At 38.6% G+C, this 19,328-nt stretch overlaps 1 pseudogene; it reads right to left on the bottom strand.

Annotated features, from left to right (window-relative positions):
• Nucleotides 1–3,534: 3,534 nt before the first annotated feature.
• Nucleotides 3,535–14,283, bottom strand: LOC147903764 (cyclin-dependent kinase B1-1 pseudogene; annotated as a pseudogene).
• Between the last annotated feature and the right edge of the window lie 5,045 nt (nt 14,284–19,328).

Genomic DNA, 19,328 nt, shown 5'->3' with positions numbered 1-19,328 from the left:
TTGGATAGTACCTCTCGGTCTTTATGGGTAAAGAGATCTCGATCTTTAGTTCAATCATGCGAGGAATGGAACTCTTCTATAGTATTACTTTCAGCAAGTATCTTCGTCGAATTTGTTTTTCTTTAACTAATAACAACTCTCTCTCTCTCTCTCTCTCTCTCTCTCTCTCTCTCTCTCTCTCTCTCTCTCCCCCGCGTCCCCCCTCTGAATCCCGTCCTTTATAGCTCTCAAAAAAATATTTTTTGGAAGCTTGGATTGTTTTGCCTTGCAAATATTTGTATTCAATACTTCTTAGATCAATAAAAACATTGATCTTCAAGGAGCAAAATGTAGCGCTTAAGATTTTCAAAATTTGTTTATATTTCATTTTTGTATATGTGAGTGTAAAAACCCAAGCACCTTTTCAAAATGTAATATTTGCACATCCATCAAATTGGAATAAGAATGCACGAAAAGTCGAGAGGAGCGTGCAAAATATCTGATGGAAAGCAGTGCATGCTACAAATGAGTTGTCGAAATGTTTACTATGGTTGGATATTATGTTTAGAGCTAAATCCAAAACAATATTTGTGCATCATTCATGATAAGATGGTTCAACAGAAGACATGCATTCCACTGCTGCAACCTATCCCAAAATCATTGGGTCCTGTAATGCAATTATGAGTGTCATTGACGGGAGCTATAATGCATGGTCATGGGCAGAATGCCTATGGCCACTTTGCTATTGAACTTTGGCTAGGAGACCCCAATTTCATAGTGGGATCCGTGGCAATGTGTATGGAATTTGGAGAGAAATGACAAACATGTTTTTGGAGACTTATAACAAAAAGGATCCACGGTGATGGGAGCATGTTGACACGATTATTTGGAGTTGGACAGCCAGCACAAAAAGAGGCAAAATTGCACCCTATAAGAATAGCTGCTAGGGTATGGGAGAAAGCACAAGAAAATCTCTTCTTGCAAGGGAATGTTGATGGTGACATTACAATGTAATATGATCCATTTTGGCCTCCCTTTATTGGTGTTTGGAAGATTCATTTATAGGCTATTTGGAAGATTTGTTTTTGTGCAAAACTTAACTTGTGGGATTTTATTCATTGATTTCCGGTTGCCTTGCATACAACCACAAAGTAACTTTATTTATATATTTTTGACGATTTAGAAAACAACAAATTGACTTTGTTTATATGTTCCTGATGGTTTAGAAAACAAATTAACTTTGTTTATATGTTCCTGACAATTTAGACTGAGGAAAATTTTTTTTGAACACATCATAAATTCATTTCCTTGCAATGTTACTGATTAATTATTCATCATGTTTTTTTCTTGATATTGGGCTTTTAATAATTGGGAATGACTACCAACCAGCCCTTTAAAAAAATTGGTTGGTTCGAAAAAAGAAAAATTGCAACCAGATTCAATCTTTAATATGAAATTTAATATTATATAGTAATATTAATTAATTCTAATCATGATATAATAATTAATTAATCCCAATTATGATGTGATAATTAATCAATTAATCAACATATTATTGAGTAGTTATTATAATAGAGATTTAATTAAATAACTGAGAAAAATGTTGTCCTTTTTTAAGGAGATAGAAACGAGATATAGGACTTTTTTTGGTGGTGTGGGTTCGAGTGAGAGCTGGGGATTTGTAGAGGGTGGACTTAAGTTTAAGCATGGGTATCACGAAAGGCGGTCTGGTGCTCTATGTTAGAGGCTTACCTGTGTACCAATGAGATTGTCTACCCATGAGAACACATGCAAGGATGGGGCGGAAGGGTGGATGAGAGGGGAAACAAGTGCAAAGAAGAGAGTGCGAGATAGGGTGGCAAAAGAGCAAAATAAGAAGAGAGAGAGGGTAGAGAGAGATGATCAAATTCATCCCAAAATTGCTAAAACGGTGTTCAAGACAAAAAATTTCCACGTAAGAAGGAGTGCAATTGAAGAAACAATGGTTTGAGTACTGCCAAATGTCACTTTTAAAAACATAAAGACTATTATAGAATGCTTGATAATAATTATTTTATAGCACACTTCTAGATGTGCTTGGTTTAAGAAAGCATAGTCTTTAGGGATAATTTCACCTATCAAAGGGGAACCCCAATGGTTAGGCCTTTTAAGCAACATTTAATGAAGTAGGAAGTATAAGTAAAGAAACCACGGTTTGAGTACCACAAAATGTTACTTTTAAGAACATAACAGCTATTATAGGATGCTTGACAATAATTATTTCATGGTACACCTCTATATGTGCTTGGTTTAAGAAAGCATAGCCTTTATGTGCATATGAGTTCAAATGTACGTTATCATCTATTCATAAAGGAGTGAAGGAGGTGTAAAGAAAATGAATAATTGTCTAAGAATTGTGAAACTTTAGTTGTAAGATTACCTTCAAGGAATCTTTCTCACTATTACATGGGCTTCTCTGGCCATGTTAGACAAGGAATTTGACATCGATTAAAAGCTTCTTTAAGTGCAATCAAATTCCATTATTAGAGATTGTTTGTAGGGTCCCCATTGTGCTTTTCGAGGAGATGGAGGTTAGGTGGCTGAGGATTTCTAGCAAAGCTGTCAAGTTGTGGCAAGAGGATAGTTGGAGCAACTGTGAGAAAGTCAAGTTGTCGAGGGTTTCGGGCAAGGCTGTCAAGGAGTGGCAAAGAGGATAGTTTGAGGGAGAGTAAGGGGATCAAGTTGGCGAGGGTTTGGTGCAAGGCTATCAAGCTATGGCAAGAGGATAGGTTGAGAGACTAGAAGGAGACCACACTTTTGACAAGGTCTGGATCTAGAGCAGCACACAACAACTGCACGGAAAGGACAATCGGGTCCTAGAGGATGTCAAAGGTTGATTATTTGCGTGAGAGACATGATAGGAAGGAAGACAAGTGAATGACATAGTGGTAGGGGAGCAAGGAACCGAACCTTGCTAGAAAATTTGATGAGAGATTTGTACATGGTGTGTAGGATGTGCGGGATCAGATCTTCTTGGGGAGGGCGACTAACATCCGAAGGGGTGGAGGGAGCTTGGAGCTGAAGTTGATGGTGGTGAGATGATGATGCAGAAGGAAGATTAGCCATGTTGTGTTATGGATGATTGATTGTAAATGAGCTTGACCATATATATATATATATATATATATATATATAGAGAGAGAGAGAGAGAGAGAATGGGAGAAAAAGATGGGGGTACAAATAGAAAGACATACACTTTATAGGGATACAAATAGCAAGTGAAACTTTAGCCCAATCATAAAAATGCAAATGAAAATAAAACAACTAGGAATTCTCACATTCACTAAACATGAGAACATAGCTTCCTCTCATCTCCTCCAAAAGCACAATGGGGCCCTATAAACAATCTCTAATAGTTGAATTCGATTGCACTCCTTTTAAAAAGCAATACTCCACAAACCTTCCCATAAATTTTTCGTGTTAATTTGTTTCTTGCGAATGAGCACATAGCTTTCTCTCATCTTCTCCAATAGCACAATGGGGGCACTATAAACAATCTCTAATAATTGAATTCGATTACACTCCTTTTGAAAGCAATACTGCACAATCCTTCCGATAACTTTGCCATGTTAATTTGTTTCTTGTGAATGAGCACATAGCTTTCTCTCTATCTCTAGACTCGAGCCCGTGTGCTCCACCTCGAGCGTCTGTATACTTTCTGTCTAGTGCGTTCTTCTCCAGCCATAGCTTGATAGCTTTGTCGAAAACCCTCAGTAACTTGACCTCCTTCTACTGATTTGACATATCTTATTGCAAGAGTTTGATTGCCTTGCCTAAAACCCTCAATTTCTTGAGGTCCATACACTCGCTCAATCTATCCTCTTGGTGATAGCTTGACATCCTTGCCCAAAACCCTCGGTAATTGGACCTCCTTGTAGTCACTCTACCTATTCTTGACTTCCTTATTATAACTCAATATAGCCTCTTGTCACAGCTTGACAACCTTGCCCAAATCCCTAGGCAACTTGACCTCGTTACAATCACTTAGCCTATCCTCTTGCCAAATCTTGATAGCCTTGTCCGAAACGAATGCTAATAACAATTCCAGACCTCATGTTAGCACTAGAAACAGATTTTGAATTCCTATTAGAAAATTTGGTGTGAATAGAGCCCATCATGGGTATTGCTTGAGGCATTGATGCCTATTGAGAGTGGGTTATGCATCGAATGCAAGTGGGACTGAATTTCCTCTGTGTATCTCTTTGGCAAGGTTTTCCAACAATAAAGAAATACGAAAGGGATGCCAAGGTTTGGGGCAAGTCTGCCATCGTAGTCTTGGGTAGGAGCATTCTAGCTCCCAATCTGTGTTTGAGTTATTTGCTGAATATTTTAATGTGTGAGCATTGGTTGGTTAGTTGCCTAATACCACCCTCATTGACTTCCCTATCGTCTCACTACATATAATCTCTTGTCACAAGTTGACACCTTTACCTGAAATCTTTAACAACTTGACCTAATTAGAAAAGCTTGACCTATCTGATTGTCATAGCTCAATAGCCTTACCTGAAACACTCAGCAACTTGACCTCCTTAAAGCTCCTCAACCTGTCCTTTTGCTAGAGCTTGATAGCCTTGCCCAAAACCCTCAGAAGCTTGACCTCCTTACAGTTCTTCTACCTATCCTCTTGCTATAGCTTAACCTTGGCAATATGACCTCCTTAGAGTCGCTCAACCTATCCTGTTGTCACAACTTGATAGCCTTGCTCAAAACCCTTGGCAACTTGATCTCCTTATAGAGGCTCAACATATCCCCTTGTCAAAGCTTGACTATATTGCCCGAAGGCATCACCAACTTGACCTCCTTAAAATTCTCAACGTATCATCTTGCCACAACTTGTTGACACCCTTGCTAGAAACCCTCGGCAACTCGACCTCCTTATGTTGCCTCTTTCTATCCTCTTGCCACAACTTGATAGCCTTGCCTAAAGCCTTCTACAATTTCACCTCCTCATGCATACTTGATATATCCTCTTGCCACAACTTGATAGCCTTGCAGTCCAAAACTCTTGGCAACTTGACCTCCCTAGAATGGCTCTACCTATCCTCTTGCCGTAGCTTGACATCCTTGCATGAAACCCTTGGCAACTTAGCCTCCTTATAATCCCTCAATCTATCTTCTTGTGAGAGCTTGACATCCTTGCCCAAAATCCTAGGCAACTTGGTCTTATTAAACTCACTCAATCTATCCTCTTGCCAAAGCTTGACAGCGTTACTTAAAACCCTTGGGAACTTGACTTCCTTAAACTCACTCAATCTATCCTCTTGTAAAATCTTGATAGCCTTGCTCGAAACCCTCGGTAGCTTGACCTCCTTACAGTGGCTCGACTATCCTCTTGCCCCACAGCTTGACAGCCTTGCCCGAAACCCTCAGTAACTTGACCTCCTTACAATATCTCAATATGGCCTCTTGCTGCAACTCAATAACCTTGCCCAAAATCCTCATCAACTTGTTGTCCTTACAATTGCTCCACCAATCACAGTCTGAAACCCAATCACCCTCATGAGATAACAATCTTTAATCTTGAATCCATATGCTACATCAGCAATTGCGAAGATGTGAGCTTGGTACACTTGCCTGTCAATGAGCTTGGTACAATTGTGTTGTATAAATTTCATACACTAAGGGAGGATTTCATGTATACAATAGGATCATCTTTTGTGTAGATCTAGGTGCATGGCAAAAACAAAATAAAAGGAGCGGCAACCAATTTCCAAATTAAGTAGCTGAAGAGACACAATAAACAATGTGGGGGGCATATACCCATAATGGTAAGTTTACTAAGAGGTGGAGGAAAGCCATGCACGAAGCCTCCTATGAAGAGGTGTGGAATCAAAGGAGCCCAAGAAGTTTTTGAGTTATGGCTAATGAAGAGAGATGTATATAGGGTCATTGAAGGGAGAAGGAGTATCTACACAAAAGTTTATCCTATTGCATACATGAAATCCTCCCTTAGCATATGAAATTTATCAACAAAGTGGTACCAAGATCATTGCCAAGTTTATGTACTACTTAGAGAAACCACGATAATAAAAGTTAACAAATTAAAAGCAAGAGGAGACCATAGGCACTAAGTTAGAGTTCCCACAGGAGCAAGGAGGCGAGCTAGTAGAGGAGTGAGTAGTAGAGAGAAAGTGATATATAAACAATTAGCTTCATAACAAGAGCTAGCTGCCAATAGAGATTGGACATCAAGCCTAGAGCAGTCATCCCAAATAATGCTTACACCCCCCCTTCTGCCCCGTCTTACCATGGCTATTGGCTGCTAGGGCTTCTTCCTCGAGTCTTATCACAATCGCCACCAAACAAAAGAGCTTTACAAGAAGCATTGCCCCTCCTTGCTAATGCATCACTTTTCACTCACTTGTGCGATTTTGCTGGATCACGCTTTCGCCCATTATCCAATATTCCCCATTGGTGCCTCCCCACAAAGTCTAGGCCGTGTTTGGAAGGTTCCCCCTGAACTCTTCAACACTTGCTGAGCCTACACTTGTTGGTTTGCTTTCCCAAATCGCAAAAACTTACACGCAAATTTCCAAGCCCCCTTTAGTATAGTCACACACCATCATAAATAAAAAAGGATGGGATCTTATTCTATGACTCAATGTTCATTGTGCCAGATGAAGAAGGCCAGTACAGTAGATTAGAATCTCTTCCCTTGCCTTCTTTTGACAGTCCAAAATGGACGTTTCCAAGCATGGAGCTAAGTGAATCGTATAGAAATAGAATGTTTAATGAAAAATTTTGCAAAGCATGGACTTTCTTTACTAGACGCCAGCTACTTTAGAATCCATTTAATAGATATTGATGTTGATGTCTCAAGAGAAAAAGAATGTTATGTCCTAGTTGGAATGTAATATGAACTTGGAAGGTCTCACTAGGCATGTCTTGCGGTGATGTGTTTACTGACGCTTTGAGTCTTCAACGAGGGACATTATAAGTCATATGCCTAAGAGCAAGAAATGACTAATGGATTTAATGTGAATTCCTAGAGGGCATGAAAAGTTAAGTTCTTATATGTATGACAAGTGGAAAGAGAACCATTTTTTGGGAAAGAGAACCATTTTTTGGGAATTTTGCAGTAACTTGGCTCTATCTATGAATACAATTATTATGCATGTTTATGCGATGTTAATTTTGTAGTGAAGGTGTGATCAACATTGCACAAGCTCGAAGTAAAAAAGTCTCAAATACTTGTGAATTTTGTATATAACAATACTTGCCCATGACCTCTGGTTCATCTAGAGATAGCAAGAATGATAAAGTCAATGGAGTATATAGAGTATGTTTCTAGCCTTGTATTTTTTATTGTTGCCGTCAAAAAAGACAAAATTTATATTTATTGAAAGCAAAAAGAGAAAATACAATAGAAAGCTGCCTTTTGAAAAGGAACGCTATCAACGAGATATAATCTTTGAGACACAGTAAACAGACTGATGTCTTTTAGATACTTAAGAACTCTTCCAATGCCTAGAACTATCTCCTCATATTGAAGAGTAGCACAAGAACATCCGTTGAAGACATTGCCTTCATGTGCTTCCATACATGACTTTAAAAAACTGCCCTTATCGATTGCCAAACATTGTAATAGGCATCATTTAGTCTCCCTTTGTCTCCTAGAATAGCGACCAGGCTAGAATAACCAAAGAGAATTCTTCAAGCAATTTGCGGACTTTCCACCACACGTTTTTAGAGAGCGTACATTCCCAAATAAATGCAGATGTATTTCCTTCTAGCCTTGTTCAAATTGATTTGACGAATTGAAACAGATCTGATCAAAATACAAATATCAACTCCCGTCAGGGTTCCTAGATGTCTGAAAACCAGTCCATGTTCAATCCTCAGGAAGACAAACTTTGATCTACCTAACTTTTGTTTGAATTTCAAGAAGAACCACCGCAGTGGGCTCCTAAATGCCTGAAGAATAGTCCAAGTGAAGCCATACTTGTTAGCCCATCCGGATTGCGGGCTCTAGACAATCAAATTGCAGTTGGAATACATGCTGAACCAAAGGCTGTATAGAAAGCCTTTATAATCATTATCACAAGGGAATCCAATCAAGGCTGTTGACAATGTGTTGGTATCATTTGCGAAAAGTTGCAGATTAAGAAACTCTCCATTCGTTTGCTGAAATGTTGAAGTGCACCGATTAGGACTCAATGACAAGTGCAACTGGAATCGATCTTTTTGCATTTTATGTCCTACAACCATTGCTTTTGCAAACAAACCCCTCCATGCATCACAAAAATCCTAAATGTTGCAACAGCTTTAAGATGCAGCCCTACACGATCCTGTCATAAGATCGATAGTGATCTGGATTTTGCAAACGATATTTGTTAAGCGACGTTAACTCCTATGGTATAATACACTTCGTTACAATATGTTTTTAGCTTATAATTCCATACTTTGGTTTTCATGAGCAATGTCAAAAGCCTTATTCAATGGGAAGAAACAACATTGAGGGTTCCATAGGGTATGGTTTAAAGAGTAAAGTATTTTTCTGTAGCATGAAGTTTGGAGATAAGTACGAATTGAATACATGACTAAAGAAAGAAGGAACGTTCAAGATGCTACACACTATCTCGAACTGGCAGCTTGTGAAAAACTGATCTAGTGCCTCTGAAAGTGAGCCGTATTTGGCATACACGTCCACTTGCCAATAAAAGGATCTCTTTCAAGACTAGATTTTATGTTTTTCTATACATCTTTAAGACACAAAATAAGCATGCTGGAGGGCTGCACCCGCAGTGATGCGCTTGGAGGGTTCATAACATAACATTTTGCAAAGAAGATCTACTCCATCCGGACAAAGGTTGGGCATTAGCTTGGACAAATTTTGCGAGTTGCAGACAGGAAAAATGTGCCAATCGATCACTTCATGCACTTCAGGCCAAACTTCTTTGGTGGGAGTCCCCAACAAACGAAATATGCAAGAAAGTTGATCAATCTCAGAATGCCCAGGGAACAACGGCTGCCCCCGAACGAGCTCAGCAAAAATGCATCCCACTGACCAAATATCAACTGCACTAGAATAATGGGTGGCCCCTAGAAGCAGCTCAGGTGCCCGATACCAGAGAGTGATGACCTCAGTAGTGTAGCAATGGGAGGGTTCGAGACTACAGGCTCTTCCAAGTCCAAAGTCTGCAACTTTTAAAACTCCGCTCTGCTCATCGATCAGGAGATTCTGTGGCTTCAAGTCTCGGTGCAGAACCCCATACTGGTGACAGTAAGCGACTCCTTTGAATAGTTGATACATGAGGCTCTTGACAGTGTGACAAGGGAAGGGAGCGTGAGATCGGAGGATGAACTGGTGAAGATCAGTATCGAGGAATTCCATGACGAGGCAGAGGAAGGATTTTCCTTTCTTGTGGAGGTACTCGACGGAGAGAAGGCGAACGACGTGAGGGCAACGAGAGAGGAGGTGGAGGAGCGAAATCTCACGTAGGGAGGTGGAGGGAAGGCCTTTGGGCGGCTGGAGATGGTCATCTAAGGGGACAATAGTTTCCTTGATGGCGACCAAGCGACCGGAGAGCTTGTCGCGAGCTTTGAAGACCTTGCCGTAGTTGCCCCGGCCGATCAGCTGGAGTTTCTCGTAGCAATCCATGGCTGCTGCAACAATGAAGAAAAGACTAACAAAGGTGGTGCGTGTACATGGACAAGACATTTCTTAAAAGCGTATCCGGATTTTGGTCTCAAACGCAGCCTCCCAAAAAGCTTTATTTAAGTTTTTTCACATTTTATGAAAAAAAAAGCTGGCATCTCCGCCGTGTTCATGATTTTGGAACTATTGGTTTTCCAATTAAAGCCTCTCTAATTGTACTCTGTTCACATCCAATTAATTATTTAACATAGTTAAACCTTATCAATGATTAACCTAAGTTGATTAGGTTAGTGGACCACCATAATTTAATTACATGATTGATTAACTTCATTAACAACAACACTCCACCCTTCACATTAATCCGATTTCCAACCGCGAAATTCCATATTCATTTCGGCATATTTTGGCGCCAAAGCATCCACAAAACTTGTGGATGCCGTTTCTCGATCAAGAGGAGAAATTCGAGAATACATGTGTGAGTACTGCTACTAGAGGATTGCGTCACTTCAGGGCCGCGAACAGGCTCTTTGCTAGGGCAATGTTTTTGCGAAGAACCCACATTTTCTCTCACTTTGCAGTCAATGGACTATTACTTGCAAGAAGGAATCTATCATCGGGCACGTCGATAGAGCCAGTAGCATTCTCATTCCGCGGAGATGGGGTGACTTGAATCTCAAAATACCTCGGGGCCTCAAAAAATTCCATTGACATGCTAGTGCGATCGTGGATACGTTGTTGACGAGTCGCAACAAAAGAAAATGACACTGATATCATTGGTGGTAGTCAAAGCATATGGTGTGATCATGACCTTCCACAGGCATTGGGCTCTTTGCGCGTCCATTCCTCTACCCTAGCAAGGAATCACCCAAGCTGCATAAGGGTAATATTGTCTCAACTACAGCATCTTGAGCAAGGATTTACTAAATGAGTAAACCGACGTGTCTGCGACAAGCTAGAGACCCGATTCGCTGGGTCTCAAAGTTGTGATCATAGATTACCTTTACTAAAATTTAAAATTTCATTAATCAAAACAGAGCTCCATTTCGAAACCTTCCCGTGTGGTGACCCAAAACAACCATCCACTTTCTCTTGTTCTCAGGCACCATTCTCTCTTCAACAAGCATTCCTTTACTTTCGCCAATGAGCCATTCCATTCTCTCTTTGACAAGCATTCCTCCTTGCATTACTATTGTTGTGATGCTCTTAAACTTTCAAGACAATAAGGCCCTTTTACCTTTCATTTGCTTGTTCTAAGTTTAATTCAGCTTTTTTAAAAAAAACATCGATTACTTTGGGTAAAATACTTTAGAGTGATAAAGTATAATGTTTGACTATTTTGTTGTGTGTTTCTTTGACTTTCTAGGTATTAGAGTGAGGATTTCAAATGGCAACCAAAAACTATGGTCATGCCACTAGGAAACGGTCTGTCGCTCTATTTGGCGAAGATGTGCATGTACAAAGTATCTCTTTGCCACGAAGACGTGCCTCACTGATCTCATGTGTAGAAGTTTCCAATACTGTGACCATGGATGGTGGCTGGAAAAGGATAGCAATGGTGGCGAAAGGAGCATGGGTGAGCTAATGCAACCCAACAAGAAGAGAAAGCAACAATCAACTAACACTTTTTTGGCTTCTTGGAAGGGCAGAGTAAAAGATTTCAGAGTAAAAAAGAAGGCACAAAATGTGTAAGAGAGGTTCAGATACAACATGTCAACATGCATCGAGAACTTGTATTGCGAGATTCTCCTACTTATCTTCCATACCATAGACCCAACCCAATTAAAAGTGTATTTGTATAATGAAATAGTTGAAACAAAAGAAGTTTTGCTTCCTATGACAGAGGATCTTTGTTTTGGTTCAGATATATATCCCTCATCAGATGAAGAGTGGTAACCAATGGAGTGCATATTGGGATTCTTTGATGCTTTACATGGTGCTATTGGGGAGCTATAGTACAAAGGTAGAAAATCAACAAAGCTGGCTGAATCAGGTATATTTTTTATGATCACTTTTATCAATTGATGTGGATAATGCTCACTCACATGGTTTATTAAAAAAGAAAGATCTCCTGGCGTGGAATACAATTGATTGGCCAGTCCCTGATGGCAGCATCACAAAATCATACAGAGCCAAACTAGTTTTCAGAAGTACAATATTTCCTGAAACCAAATATTGCTACCAGAATAGTTGAATCAACGTTTTCATGCCATTTATAGCTTTTGTAGTAGAACTTTTTCAAGATTATCCAGTTAATGTTTGTAAGTCAATGTTGACATTCAGAGCAAAAGGTATGATGAAATTCCAATTCCCAAATTCTTGGATAATAGTTGGGATAGAATGGTGGCCAACAATGTGTATTGTGAGGTTGCTCATAACTCCATCAACATTAAGTACATGATTGCCTTGCAAAACTTTATCTTCTCTTTTTAATTTAAATGTAGCAGGATGATAGGCACAAAACTTGTGGCAATGGACCAAGATGAGAGTTCTTTGGGTCCAATTATTGAAATAAATGTTATTGAGACTGACATCCTTCTAACATCCATCTCACTGGAACAATGCTGCACTCTGATCCTTGGTCCAAGTTGTAGTAGCTTCTGTTGAATTTGCAACTACCTCAATAATGTATGGGATTCCAAGGTAGGAATTGTTACTTTAACTTTCTCCCTCAGGGACTCTTCATATGCAACCTTGCCTCTGGTCTCATGTGAGTGAGTGACCTCGATTTTCTTTACTGCATTTGCTTTAGGTTTCTTGGCTAGAGGTATCAATAGTATATTTCTCATTTTAAGATCATCCCAATCCTCTTCATTAAGGATCCTGTCATATCTCCACCTTACCCTTACAAGTGTTTGGATATCTTTTCTCATTATAGTCAACTTGTGTGCATATGCTGCTATCAGCATTGTGTCTTGGAATAACTCTATAAGCCACTCTTTAACAACTTCTAGGAGAGCAAGCAATGCAGTCCTTTGCCACCTGAAGTCTAATTCCAGTTGATGGATATGCCTTCCTGAGCTCCATTAAGATAGATCTACCTTGGTTGACTCTTTTCTTCCTGTTTCTTGCTAGCCTATGCATAGGCTTGCCCTTCTTTGAGGATTTTGATCTTGATGTAGCTGTGGCAGCCCCTGCAATGTCAGGTCCCTTACCTTTCTTCCTGGCTGTTGCTTTTGTTCTTGCCATACTCTATTGTTGTCTTCTCCTAAACATAAATCCAAACATACCAAAGAAATAAGCTAGGCAAACATTTGCTTGAAAATGCAACTGGAGCAAAGATTTAAAGAAACCGATGAAATCATGTTTTAGAGCAAATTTGTCTACAACATACTCTAACAAATAAGGTTGATGTAGCATCCTCCTAATTTTGATGTAGAATACTCTAGAATGTAGATGAGTTGTGCTTAACAGAAACAAATCAAATAGTGTCTTTGAGAAAAAGCTCGAGAAAGACCATTTTACCTTAACAACAGGCAGAACACAATGACTCCCTTAGAGTTATGAAGGTAATATGAGCTTGATGGGTGCCAAATTTCTTACCTTGGCTTGTGTCTCCTAATGATAGATAGGTCCACATGATGGTTCAGGATGGAGTTGGAGCTGCAGTGGGTCTGTGTGATGGGAAACGGTGAGGTTGAATAGCACAAGATAGTACAGAGGCAACTAAAACTCAAGATAGAGATGAAAAGAGAAGGTTAACTCTACTTAGTGGCGGCTTGGTCTCAAAATATGTGATGATTAGATGCTTAAATTCACACGTACCTAGAAGACCATTTTTGGCACGTGTGGCTGACAGGACTGATGTGACTTGCATACATAGTTGTGCCATCTCCTCTTATCTTCAGTTTTCTCCATCCCTCCAATAGTTTTGATCTTCTTTCCTTTTCTCCAACCAACACCACATCCTTATCTGCATCTGGACAACATCATCCCTGCCATCATCCGCGCCTTTTTGCACCTGTGCAAGAGCCATAGACAAGTCACAAAGGCTAGCCATGGAGAGAAAATATCCAGGTATTTATATATACCACTTTGGAATTTGCTATATTTATGGGTAATATTGTTTTCTTGATCTGTGTTTGTCTAGACCTCAATTTTCCTTGGATCCTAGTCCTTGTTCCTTAGAGGCTAGGATTGTTTCTTTAAAACCCGATTTGAGAGTATCTTAGCAAAAAAAGACCACATAACACGTTTATGGGAAAAATGTGCTATGTCTACCTTGATTTGCTTGAGAACACGATTTGGAGCAACAGACTTGAAGATACTAGAAAAATCATGTTTTGGATCGAATTTTTGTGTAGTATTCTCTAGAATGCATAGAGCAAGACCATTATACCAAAAAGACTAACCTTATTGGTATGCTTGATGGGTAACAGACAGCTTGATGGGTGAGCTAGAGCTGTAGTGGGTCTTGGTGATGGAGCTAGAGTTGTAGTGGGTCAATGTGATGGAGTTGGTGAGGTTGGATAGCGTAAGCCAGTAGGGAGGAAGATGAAACTTGAGATGGAGATGACAAGGGGAGATTAATTCTACTTAGTGCCGGATTGGTCTCAAAATAGGTGCAAGAATTCACTAGTACCTAGAAGATCGTTTTTGGCATGTGTGGCTGACAAGTGTGAGTTGCATGGATATCTGTGCCATCTCCTCTTATCTTCACTTTTCTCCATCCCTTCAACAGTTTTGATCTTCATCACTTTTCTCCTACACCGTAGCCTTATCTTCTTCCTCATCTTCATCTGGACAACACTTTAGCCTTGGCTTTTCTCCCATCATCATCCTTGCCTACCTATTAGTGTGAAAAATCCATGCAGATAAAAAATCCAGGTATTTAAATATACCACAGTCTGGATATACCTTTCCATGTGTTTTCTTGATCTACCTTTCTATATGTTTGCTTAAGAACACAATTCCACTACACCAAATCTTAGGCATTTGCTTCATCTTTTGCACGATCTAAGACCATTTTCTTTTTAGATGTATATGAATTTGTTTGGACCTCATGTTTTATTTGGAGCTTGGATATTGTTACTTTGAGGCCAAGGTGTTTTCTTGAAAATGTGATTTGAGCGTATATTGTTAGGAAACATCCTATATCATGTTTATGGGCAATACCTATTACTGCTACACCTAGTCCAAGCATATGATTCATCCAACATTATGGTACATAGTATTATTTCCATAGAAAAGATTATTTTCTTGAAAACACGACTTTAAGGTATTTAATCTGAAAAACATTCATATTGCATTTATGTGCAAACATTCAAACAGGGGAACCTAACCTTTATGTGTGTTTGTGCAAGTGATGCAGTAAGACCATTTAGGAAGACCATTGACCTGCTGTCAGCTTATGCTGTAAGGGAGGAGGAATCTCCTTGTGAGAATTGCTTTTTGAGTGCTTCTATTTACTTTAGCTACATGTGCTAGGACTCAAATTTAATTTTGTATTATGCAGTCAAGAGAAGGGTTTAGACAAAGGTGGAGAGGCAGTTGTTGTTAAGGGAAAGGACGAGGAAAAGAAGTCACCTCAACTGCAACTTTTTGAATTTGTATAGAAGTTTGAATGTCAAATGCATTATCACAAATAACATGATATGTTCAATAAGGAGATGGATTTGCATTCTCTTTTGGCATAGCACAAGGATTTTCTTGGAGAGGTGTATGAGTCTTTCAACATGCTGACAATTGAAGGATCTAAAGTTGTCAACAATAAAACCTTTGTACATATTAAGGAAATTTTCAGAAATGACAAGATTAGGTATCAAATGCACAAACTATTTGATGGTTTTAAAGATTATAATAAGGGAATCTGCACTATACACAATGGCAATTGTAGGATACTGGAAGAGTCACTTGCATTTGCAATGTACATATACTATGTTGATGGGTCAATTGAGGAGGCAAAGGATAGTGATGAGGAAGAGGAAATAGAACAAAAGTCAGATATACAAGATGCGGAAGAGAATATCAACCCAAAAGAGGAGGAGCTTGCAGTTGCAGCATTGGATCTAGTGGCTCTAAAAAATGAGTCACTAAGAGATGTTGTTCTAGTGGATGACATTGAGGCTGAAAGCTCTAACCTCACTGTGCCCTTTCTTCCCTCTTTCAACATTGAGGGAAAAGAGTATACATGTCTTGTTGTATGACATATAGTGTCTATTCAATTTGAGAGAGGATAATGCAATTACCCTTATTGCTCAGTCTTGCAGGGTTGACAAGGAAGTCAAGATTGATGATGATCCTTTGTTAGAGCTAGAAGATGTTCAATCCTTTAAAAGAATTGTACATCTGTTTTGAGCAAGCCAAAATGTATGAAGATGTGGATGAGACAATCTTCCAAGAAATGCAAACATGAATGAGCCTCACAATAAGCTTGGATATAAGTCAGAGCTCCGAGGGGAAGGAGGAGATGGGTATCTCCTTGTTTAAGGATGATGTGCTCCAGAAAGATGATAATATTGAGGTAAAGCACCTACCTTTCTTGAATTTGGAGTTTAGATATGCAATTTAATGGACCGTTTTTAAATCTGAGTGTGTTTTGTGTATGGAAGTTGTTCGTTTTGACCTGAGGGCAGTTGGAAGTAAAATTCTTGGGCTTGATAAACTATCAAGCCTTTTGCATTATATTAAAGACCTGTCTACTGCAAAGATATTGATTTTTCACAAATTGCTTCGTAACAATGGAGCTGCTATTACATATTTTTTCAAAGTGTTTGTCGAAAGTTTTGGGTGGTCATCCTATATCATGGCAAATAGATAAGATCGTTCTGATAGAGAAGCAGTTTGCTTTAATTATTTTTGGGTGTTATGTTGGAAAGCAAGGCTCAAGATTTGGTTACTTTTTTACATATCTTCCTAGGCACTATCTTGTGATTACTTTTTGACATATACTTCCTAGGCACTATCTTGTGGTTACTTTTTGACATATACTTCCTAGGCACTATCTTGTGGTGTAAACAATCCCCTCGCCTTGGAGTTTATGGAAAGCATAAGCTCATATAGAATAAAGAGCCTTCTTTGGTGTTCCTTATCGACAAAACAGATGAAGATCATACTGCGATGACAACAACTTTTGCACAAGATGAGAAGAGTTTGGTTGCTCCTCAGCTCAAGAAAAAAAGGTTTCCAATCAAAGTTACAAGAAGTATTCCAAGAAAAGTTGGCAAACCTTTGGAGAAAGAGCCTATATGGCATTGTATATTTTACAAGATGGAAGTAGACTTGAATTGTGAGAACAGATCATTTAAGAATGTCTTAATTATGTTTATGTGTATTCGTCGTGACAAAAAAAATGTACATTTTGAAATAGAAATATATGTATTACATTTCAAATATTTCAATGGTTGCATACAATGACACAATAAGTGCTATCTTCTTATGCATGAAAGATCCAAGTCATTGTTCATTGCAAAAAAACATTTGTTACATTAAATGACAATTATTGAGGAAAAAGATTTAAAACTTAGCTTCCATCTACCCATTTGTGGTTTACAAATATCTTTGAGTGCCTCCACTGATCATGTCTCTGTGCTGCATTTGCGTTCTCTAAAATCTTCCGCCTTCTTTCCTTTTGAGCCAATTTGAAAGCTAGCTTAACTTATGATGTATTGATTTTCTTATTGGATTGAAGCCTTTGTGGTATTCCTCGATAGAACCATAGAAAGATTTCTTTTAAACTATTAGCTTTCTGTTTTTCTTGAAAATGTTGTGTATGTCTAAAGAATGCATTCTGTGCCATGTAATGTGATTTCTCCATTCCCTATGTGGACCAAATTATAGGGCATCCATAATTTTTTACAAAGAAAGGGAGGAGATTGTAGATTATATGTTGTTTTGATACATAGGCAGGTGGGCATTAGAAATACACAAAAATAATATTGTTTGCTAGTGAGTGATGTTACATGTTGTCCAAGCCTCTTTCATTGACTCTCCAAAACTCTTTACCGCTTCTTCAAATGCTTGTGGATCATTCTTGCTCTAGGTAGCTTGGTCACAAAAAACAAAAACCTTATCTAAGCATTTCCACCTACCTTAACATCTCTTGCCAATCCGTCTGCATGATGATCTTTGATTTATCCTTGATACATATGTTGTTTTACTGCCATTTATTTTTCTTTTCTTTGGATGAGAAAAAAATCTTCTAGCCTTTACTCCACCAATAGATGGCTTGATAGGGACATCTTTTCCATTTGTGGATTTTTAAAGATCCTTTGTGATATGTATATCTCCTCCATGGAGACCAATTTTTGATAGCACTGATTCTAATGATTGTAGTGCCTCTTTTCTTCTGCTCTCGGGTCGAAGTTTCCATGCAAATCCAATATATGGGAAAACTAGTTTCTCAATGATCCTACATAATGCATGCAATGTACAAATGTGAACATTGCATAATGGGATCTCAAGAATTGCTTTGAAATTTTTATCTAATTTATCTCTGTTGGGTGTTGTGTTCCACCATTTAGAATCTAAGACATGTGCTAGTTCATTGTAGTACAAGCAAGGAGAACATGAAGTTGACGTCTTTGGACTTGACTCTTTATAATCGATAGTATATCTATTTGATGAAATACCCACCAGTAAAGTATTGCATGGTCCTTAGTCTTCACCTATCATTCACCTATCATTTAAAACCATAGGTTTGCAAGACATATAACATTTATAACAGCTTGAGCAAAGACTAATTTGGAAGCTGATAGTTTACATACCTCAAATGAGCCCAACAACCATACATGCTTTTTTGATTGGACACTGAAGTACTTTGAGCTTGTGATCGATTGATCAAGTGCTCAATTTATTGAAGTGATAGAAAGTCTCTCTATCTTGTTTTCCTTGACAATTTCACACTCATCTAGCTTCACAACAAACTTCAAAACTTCTTTCCATTCTTCAAATGTGATATTGTAGAACTTAACCATTAGTCTCTGCAGTTGCTTAAGATCTACAAAATAATTATTCCAAGCATTATATGTAGTGCTTCCCTTTTCACTTTCATATACACTTTTGATATGAAAGTACTGTCTAATAAACCTCGTCCCTTTTCACTTTCATATACACTTTTGATATGAAAGTACTTGGTTGAGAAGACCTCGTCCCTTCCACACTTGTGTTGGTGTTGGTAACAACACACGTTTTATCCGTTGATCTTTTAATGTTGATGACACAACTTTAAAAATTGAAGAATATCCTTTTTTGCTCACTCCGCTCACATCAAGAGCCTCTTGAATTTTAGTGACATTAGCTCTACTTTTCAACACAAAGTCTTTAATAACTTCACGTTTTATCTTCTTAAACTTTTTTTCCTCAATCATGTTCTTTGCAACAATAGTGGAGACTAAACTCTTCATTTATTTGACATGAATTAAATTAGGATCAATGTTTTCTTTTTGAGATCTCAAAATTTCCCTGCAACAAGTACACTTTGCAATATCACAGATTTACTTGCAAGAAAGACACACATATACAAATACAATGGCTAAATAAGACGTGCTCTTACCTTGCTTTCTCTACTCTACACTTACATCCTCTAGTGCCAGCTTTCAACTCCGTAATGTTTCGAATTCTCTTGCTTCGTTGTCTATCTCCAAGAATTGTTCTCTTCATTCTTGTTCTTCGTAGCTCATTCTTTGTCTTTGAATGCTCTTTAATTTCCCTCTGCAGCTTCTCTTTGAAGTCTAAATTTATCGACATTTCTTATGCCTTCTCCATTCTTTCTTGG

This window comes from Dipteris shenzhenensis, chromosome 3, assembly GCF_047967505.1.
Source record: "Dipteris shenzhenensis isolate YYH24624 ecotype China chromosome 3, Dip_SZ_1.0, whole genome shotgun sequence".
Lineage (NCBI taxonomy): Eukaryota > Viridiplantae > Streptophyta > Polypodiopsida > Gleicheniales > Dipteridaceae > Dipteris > Dipteris shenzhenensis.
This window is presented reverse-complemented; position numbering and strand designations above follow the sequence as displayed.